The sequence below is a fragment of the Leucopleurus acutus genome (assembly GCF_964270905.1).
Source record: "Leucopleurus acutus genome assembly, chromosome: 9".
Taxonomy (NCBI): domain Eukaryota; kingdom Metazoa; phylum Chordata; class Mammalia; order Artiodactyla; family Delphinidae; genus Leucopleurus; species Leucopleurus acutus.
In genome coordinates, this window is record NC_139144.1 from 54004395 (window position 1) to 54013042 (window position 8648).

The window sequence follows — 8648 nt, forward strand, 5'->3', positions numbered from 1 at the left end:
GATAAGATTACCAAGGAAGTAAGTGTAGGTGGAGAAGAAAAGAGGACCAAGAACTGAGACACCAGGGATCTCAGTATTAAGAGATCAGGTAGGAAAGGAAAAGCCAGTAAGTAAGACAGAGAAGAAACAACTAGTAAGGTAGGAGGAAATCCAAGAGAGTGTGGTATCCCAGAAGCCAAACAAAGAAAGGTTGAAAAAAGTGAGAAGTGAGAACTGACCATTGGATTTAGCAACAGGGAGGTCATTCATGATCTTGACAAGAGCAGTTTCAGTGAAGTAGTGGAAGGAGACAAAAATTTGATGAGAAAGGATTCAGGAGAGAATGGAAGGAGAAGAATCAGAAATGGCAAGTCAAGACATCCCTTTCAACGAATTTTGCTGCAAGTACCCAAAGAAATGAGATGATAGCTTATAAAATGAAGGTGGCAGAAGAACAGGATGTTTGTGTGCTACTGGAAATGATCCAGTAGAGAATCAACATCCTGATAATATAGGAGAGAGAAAGAACAACTGCTAAAGCAAGTAAGTGAGAAAGGATGGGATCTAGTGCACAGATGGAGGGGCTGGCTTTAGTTAGGAGCATGGATACCTCATCTTTGATAGCAGGTGGGACAGTAATGTATGAGGGGGCAGATGTGAGGGTGGAGATGTGATTGTAAGAGTGGAAGTGCTTTTTTAATCTCTTCAGTTTTCTCAGTAAAGTAGGATGCAATATCATCAGCTAAGATGATAAAGATGGGGGGAAAAGACATGGGTTTTGAGGAGAGAGATGATGTCACATAGGTGGTGAATAGTGAGCAAATGGACTAGAGAGGTATAGAATGGTTACTGTGAGCACTAAGCGTTCACCAAGTTTGTGCTTCTGAATTTGAAGTGAGACCAATCAGCACAGTCATGTTCTTCTCCAGCCATGATAAGTTATCCAGGTCCCTGTACAGCGTAGGCAAAGAGTTGGATTTAAGCAGCATTATGGTTTCACCAAACAAACATGACAGAACAGGAGAGGGGCAAGGAATTTGAAGGTGTGCACAATGAGATTGATTGTTGTGGATGGAATTCAGCTGGGTAAAGAGGAGTCTGGACATGAAAGGAGTAAGAGATGGTGAAAGAGTGTTAGAATTGGAGGTCCTGGGGCGGGGGGCGGTCAAAGAATTACAGTCAGAATACTAAAGGGGGAGATCCAAAAAGTCAAGAGATGTTGGTCAGGGTGGGATATATGATATTGAGAGAGTGAGAATGACATGCCCTTGCAGGGTCTGCCCATGGGAGTGGGTGACTGCAGGAGGGAGGGCACCACCACAAGGGAAAAAGGATCAGGGATCTGAGAACCCAAGACGTTGGAAGGATCATTCATTGCAGTATTGAAATCATCAAGAAGGTAAAACCTCAAATGGCAAATTAATGTAAACAGAGTTATAACTGTGCAATGAAATATTATGCAATCATTAAAAACAAAATTTTTGAAAGATATTTAAAGATATGAGGAAATGATAAAAGAATGCCAAGGGGGAAAATCTAAGGTATATAATTTTATATGCAGTACAATCTAATTACTTGAAAATATATCTTTACACATAGAGAAAAGACTAGAAGGAGATAAAATGTCAATGGGGTCTATCTCGATGTGAAATTTAGTTTTTTCCTTGTATCATTTGTGATTTTTCTAAATTTCCTACAAAAAAGCCAAGAAAAAAACATTTTAAAAAGAGAATAAACAAAAGAGAGTAACATTATAATTCCAGTGCATTAAACTTCCTGAGTATTTTTCAAAAAAAAAAAAAAATTTAGTCATAGCTCCCAGATTTTCCACTGTCTTCTGGATGATAGTTTACATAGGTTATGTGAAATGTGACACAATTTTGTGGTTAAAGTTTAAATTTTCTTTTATCTTCAGAGGATTTTTTTCATACAATAGATTTTTTTTAGTCAATTGGGACTCTAGGAATTTGCTTTTCTTCCAAAAGTTCTATAAATGGATGTTCACATTTGAAATGATCTTTCCTTCTAGATAGGACAAATATCTTTTACAGAGGATATGGGAACACATAGCTATATTTCTAAAGCTTTAAGCATCTAGATCTGGCGTGGAGAGCCAGAATGGCTATAACTTAGGTCACTTCTGTAGGGCTGCTGCCATTCAAAGCTAAGTTGGGAGAACAAGGCTTCTGGGGGGGGGGGGGGATCTTTGTCCCTTGTGGTTAGGGATTTTTAAAGAGAATGCAGTTAATTTAAAATCTGTAATTAAGTAATTAATACCTACACACTCCTTCCCTACCAGGAACAAATAAATATCAGTGTTTGTGAACCTAGCGGTTGTCTTATGTTGTTTCACCTTTACTTCCAGCTTTTCCCAGAGAATTTTTTTCCTGACCTATTAAGGGTAACTACATGGGAAAAGAAAAAGACCTCCTTTTGACTCTCAGTAGAATAGATTTCTACCAGCCCTTATCTCGAACACCCTGTGTAGTCTCATGTTGACAATAGAGGAATAGGTTAGGGAAGATATTCTAAGAAAAGATTTAGGGTCGAACCATATGACATTTTGGAACACATTAATCTCACACTGACCCAGCCTGAGAAACAAATCCCATTTACCATTTTAAAGATTTATTTTATTTTTAACATGTAAGGTTAAAGAGGAAAACTTTTATTTTTACTTTAAAGCAATTTACAATACAGTTGACAGAAGAAAACTAAAAAGAAAGTACGACTGAACTTTAACCATCAAAAGTTTGTGTGTCTAATCTTCTCTGCAGAAAAGTCTCGGGGGGTAATTTTGAGAGGAAGAAAACATTTTCTGAAAGCTGAAAAATACTAGTTTTAAACATGAAATTTCAAAAGTCATGAGGCTCTAGCGTCACACTGCTGCTTCCCTGGCTACTGCACCTTTTAAATCTTTGGTACCCTTGTCCAAAAACCTAGTGCCTGCAGCCTGGGAAGGAGATGAGGTTGCTCCTCCTGTAAAATATTGCCCGTATCTTGTTTTGTCTTTGTCTCTATCCCTAACCACAAAGTCAAGGCTAATGAAAAAGAAGACTCCTATTTCTACATCAAGTTTATAGTCGACCTTCATTCAAAAATATAAGTTTGAGGTGTCTAGGCAACTTATAGCCCTTTTTATAATAACTCTAATTTTTAAAATTCCACTTTTATGGTAGTATAAGCAGCCTGAAAGGAGAAAAGACCTGAGGGATAATCGAGAGCCCAATCTTACAGACTAGGAAGGCACATGACTTGCCCAGGGCCATGAGGCTGGATAGGAACACGTAAATGAAGAACCCCAAATTAGGTTCTTTTGTGCGCATGTGTCTACAGTGTAGATTCTCTGCATGAGCACACGCGCGCGCACACACACACACACACACACACACACACACCTTCGAAATCTTGAAATAGCTCTATTTTAAGGATTGAAAGAAGCAAAAACTAAAAACTTGGTTATAGTTACTGGTTCAACCATCTGCCCACTATAAACTGGAATAACTTCTTATTTAAATGGAACATTTCAATTGCATGAGTTTAGACACTTTTCTGAACAATCGTAAACGTACAAATATTTCAAAATTATACAAGTCTAGAAACTTTCTTCAGTATATTAATGTTGACTTTTTCTGTTTCTTCCCATGCCAGTTTATGAAGTTTCTGTTGATTCTAAAGTAAGAACTTGGTTGTGTAGTCCAAAAGTACCAAGAACCTCTGGCCTGCATGATCTAAGATAAATGGAAGTTTGAGCAACTAACATGATTTTGACAAAAACATAATTTTTTGTTAAAAGAGCCCTGTAGCTATATAAAGAAGCTGTTTATGTTAAAGCTAAAATCAACAACAATAATAGTAACAAATATTTACTAAATGCAAGACACTGTGCCTAGTATTTTACTTATATTTTCTCATTTAATACTTCCAAAAATCCCATGGAGAGAGCTACTGTTCTTATGCTCATTTTTAAAAAATGTATTTTATTGAGGTATAGTTGATTTACAATATTGTATTAATTTCTGCTATACAGCAAAGTGATTCAGTTATACATTTATATATATATTTATATACATTGTTTTTAATATTATTTTTCATTACGTTTATTACAGGATATTGAATATAATTCCCTGTGTTGTACAGTAGGACCGTTTTGTTTATCCATTCTACATATAATAGTTTGCATCTGCTAATATCATGTTCATTTTATAGATGGGGGAACTGGGAAAATTATGGAATTTGCCAAGATAACAAGCTAGTGAGTAGCAGAATTTGAGATTGGAACCAGGCAGTCTTAACCACTCCTTCAACCAGATAACATAGAACAGTTATTAGAAAATTGGAAAAGTATGCGTTTGTGTGAATTCAGTTCTCAGTAGAATGGTCTGTGTATTTGTTGGCCGATAGCATGATCAGCACCATATATGCTTTGGAAATGCTGCTTGCCAAGCATGGAAAAGTAAAATATTTGTCCTTGCTCTTCTGTTCCCAAGACAGATTTTATTAATTTCCACTAACATGTTAAGATAGTAATACTAAAAAAATGAAACATAATCAAACCATTAGGTTAAGAGTCTACACAGGCATGACCCACCAATTTTCTGAACTGATGGTAGAAATTAATGGGTCGATGGACTTTAACCACTGCATGAAAACAACCCAACATACCCTTGTAAATCATTGTTGGACTCATTACTCATTACAGATTGTACTTCTCATTTTCATGCCACATGTAAAATCTTGGCAAGATTTGCCTGACATTCAAACCGACTCGTCTCATTCTAGCATCACACTTTTCTGGTGTCAGCCCGCTGCAGGTGTTTCTCTATCACAGTGGATAATTACATCAAACAAAGACAAGAAAAATTCTAAAGCTGACAAAACCACACATCTGAAATCTGTATTTCCTACCTCTTGGGAAATTAAAATCTACAAGTGTAGGGGCTTCAGTGCCCATGTCTTGGGGCCATTCTAGGTTTATAAAGAAAAAATCTTTTCTTTGCAAGCCCACAGATTGCAATAATACAGGAAATTAAGCTATATTTATAGACTGGACACCAGCACGCCAGCATGCTTTCTTAGCTCTCTGAATCTCCCAACAAAAACAAAAACACTAGCAATCAAAAGGGTGAGCAAGAAATGACAAGTGTTTTGACAGCTCTAGAATACTTTGAGGTATTTTTAGCATATTTCTGAGTCGTATTAGCTTAACCTGTAATAGAATATAAATGAGCCCATATGGCACAGATGTAATTATGTTCCATGCGAGAAATCCCTGTGGTAGGTTGGGGAGGGGGGCCGGGGGAGAAGAATACACCAGCCCCACCTCCCTCCCCACCCTCTCCCCCTCACCACGTGTGCCTTCTGGAGGGCATGATTTACACATCATTTGCATTGAGAAGAATATGAAGAAACACAATGCTAACAACACGGGACTAAAAAGGGCAAGCGAAAAATTGGGGATCCCTAGGGGTGCTGCTCTCTGTGACTGACATCCAGTTAGGAGCAGAGGCAACTTCCCCTCGGGATCGCAGTTGATGAAGCGATCTTTGATTATGTGGGCACAGCAATCATAAGGCGTAATTATTATTACTGCAAGAGAGTGGGCAACACATCTCTGGGGAAAGCCTCTGTCACAGACACTTTGCTGATGCATGCTGGAAGCAAATGTTCTCCCAAGGATCATTTTCATTCCAACCTGATATTTAGCTGAAGCGTCTTTGACTACCAGTCATGAAACATTAAATATAGATTAGAGCCAGAGAGATGTTGAAAGTTGAAATTCACCGGAGGTGCACACTTGTGTCCTTGAGAAACAACCCGAATGCCGTCCAGATGTTGCAGCAGCAAGGCAGAAAGGTCCCAAGCTGCAAGGAGGCCACAACAGAGGAGAGGGGGGATGTTTAGCATTCCACCAGGCTTCTGTTCGGTTTATTTGTACTACATTAATTTAGCAGAGAATCCTAACAGGCTGTTAGTGGTAGATGTTGCAAAGTGTTCACTGTCCGGAAAGAACGAAGAAATGCTTCTGTGCCAGGGAAGGGAGTAATTCAAAGCACGTAATTGATTTTCTACAGTTTCAAACTGTGATAAGACTAAGGCCTAGCAACAGAAACATGTGTTAGCATTTTTTGTCTGTGTTACTCAATGAATCCACAAAAAAGAGCACCCCCAAAACTCGTAGATGGTTAACTGGCTTTGAACATCTCACTAGATATTAACAGACACTTGCAGTGGAATTTGGAATAAAGTGGCCGGCTTTGGAACAGTTTGCAGAAGGGCAGCTGTGCTGTGCCAAGCAAAATCCATCCCCCAGGTGTGTAATGGGAAAACCTCTTCCATTTCCTCAATGAATTGCGAGAGAGAGCTGCATGTGCACTTGAGGCTTTCCATGTGGCCCCCTTCACCCACTTTTGAGAACAGGAATCAGAGGGAGACTCTGGCACAAGCTCGAAGCATGTAATTGGCATATTCAGGCAACACTCTTGCTTCCTAGCAGTCCTAGTAAACTAGAGATATGAAACCAGTCACCTAGAGGCAGGAAATGGAGTTAGAGGAGATAAGGAGGTGGGCGGCAGGCAAGGATAGGAAGTGAGACCCAGGAATTGCTTGCCAATGAGGGCTGACAAGTGCTGGCTTGGATGAACAAAGGATTTTTCATTCCACAGACCTTTAAAAATGGGAGGTACTGGTTAGCTCCTCGGGTCTTTCTTGGAAGCAAAGAGCTGAATTAGATGTCACGCTGACCCCCCCCTTTCCAGCTCTAAGATTTTACCTTCCCTTCACAGGATTTCTGAATGTCTCTTCCACCAAAAAATAGGGAAAAACCAAAAGCTTTGTCTGAAGTTGCAACAGTCACTGGGGGTCTCTCATCATTGTGCTTCAGGGCCTAAGGTGATCATTAACCGTCAGCAAGGCAAGTGCCCCGAGGCACAAGAAAATGGAGAGGGGCAGAGCCAGCTCTTACCTTTTAAGCCTCCCTCCCCTAGCTCACGATGGAGGCCCCTTCTGCAAGGCTGATTCTTGTGTTTATACTGATGGCAGGAATAGATTTGTATCGAATAACTTTGAAGTCATGTTAAACAAATGTAATTCACCGTAAAGAGGGGGAACGCCAGTCCCTATGGATCTTTGTTCCACTTATATAAGAACCCTGGAAACTGGGCATAAAAGGAACCTCAGGAAATATTGCCATACTCTATCCAGTGGACAGCCCTTCCTATAACAGTTCTAGGGTGGGGGGTCGAAGGGTGGAATGGGAAATGTTTCACCAGAGAAGAGCCCCTTGAGTTGGATCTTAAACAGAAAAAGGATTTTCCTGGGTGAATGGGGCTGGGGGTGTCGGGTGCTGAATAGGGCATTCCTGTGGTTGGAATGTCACAGGCAGGAACAGAGGCTTGGAGCTGTACATGGTCAGGGAACTGCAAATAGTCTGGTCTGGCTAGCAGGTATTAGTAAGATAGAGGTTAAAATGAGAAACTGGACAGACAGATAGTTGGTGGCCATCCTGAGGTGTCTCCTGCCACTGAAGTGTTCTGCACAGGGGTGGAGAAAGGATTGCACAGAGGTTGTAAAATCAGTTAGATGGGATTACAGTGGTCCAGACGAGAGAGGACAAGTTCCTGAACTAGAGCGGTAACAGTGTGCGTGGAGAATAAAGAATGGGTAGGAGAGAGGTTAAGGCCACTGGACTCAGTGGCTTTAGAATGTGAGGGATGAGGGAAAGGAGGCATCTAGGATGATTTGCAGGAGGAGTGAGCAAATTATCTCCAAATCATTTGAATTACATCTCCAAATTGATTTGGGGGTTACTGGGGTAGCAGTTTTATGTTCTTGTGTTTTACTTTTATTTGATTTGGGGGAGGGGCTTGATTTGGAATTTCCTGGGTATCTCCTCAGTGGGCGGCAGAGGGAAGGCACATAGAGGAAGTGCTGGGAAGGGGGCATCTGTGCCGGGAGCCTCGGGATTGTGAACAGAGGAGAAAGGGTGTTTAGAGTCACTGATAGACCCTTTGGGGAAAGTAACATGACAAAGTGTATTAAAAGTCTTTAAAATTTTTGTGTCTTTTGACCCAACAAATTATACTTGTAGGAATCTATTTTAAGGAAATGACCCAAACTACTCAAACTCTCTGCAGATGTTCACCTCAGCATTATTATAATGGGAGAAATTCTAAATGATCGATAATCAAGGTATAGTTATATAGTTGCTTTAGAAATAGTAGTTGATACAGTTACACAAGAGAGCAAAATAAGAAGCATAACAGTTGGAAAGGAGGAGGCAAAACAGTCATTATTCACAAATGAAATGGATGTCTATGTAGAAAACTCCAAGAGAATCAACTAAAAACTACTATATATAACAAGAAAATTCAGTAAAATGTCAGGTTACAAGGTTTGTCAAAATGTTCACAGCTTTCTTACATACAATGTGCAATCAGTTAGAAAATATAATAGAATTTTTAAAAAACCCATTTGTCAAGGGGGCATAACATGACTGAATAAATGAAAAGATATATCCTAATTGAAATGAATTTAAGTAGCCTGTTTAGGGAGAAAAAATGATTCAACAGCATAAATCAGTTCTCCCTAAACCAATCTCTAAATTTCACAAGTTTCTGAATAAAGATGGGGTTTTTGTTGGTGCTGGTGTTTTGGGGGTGTGTTGTTTC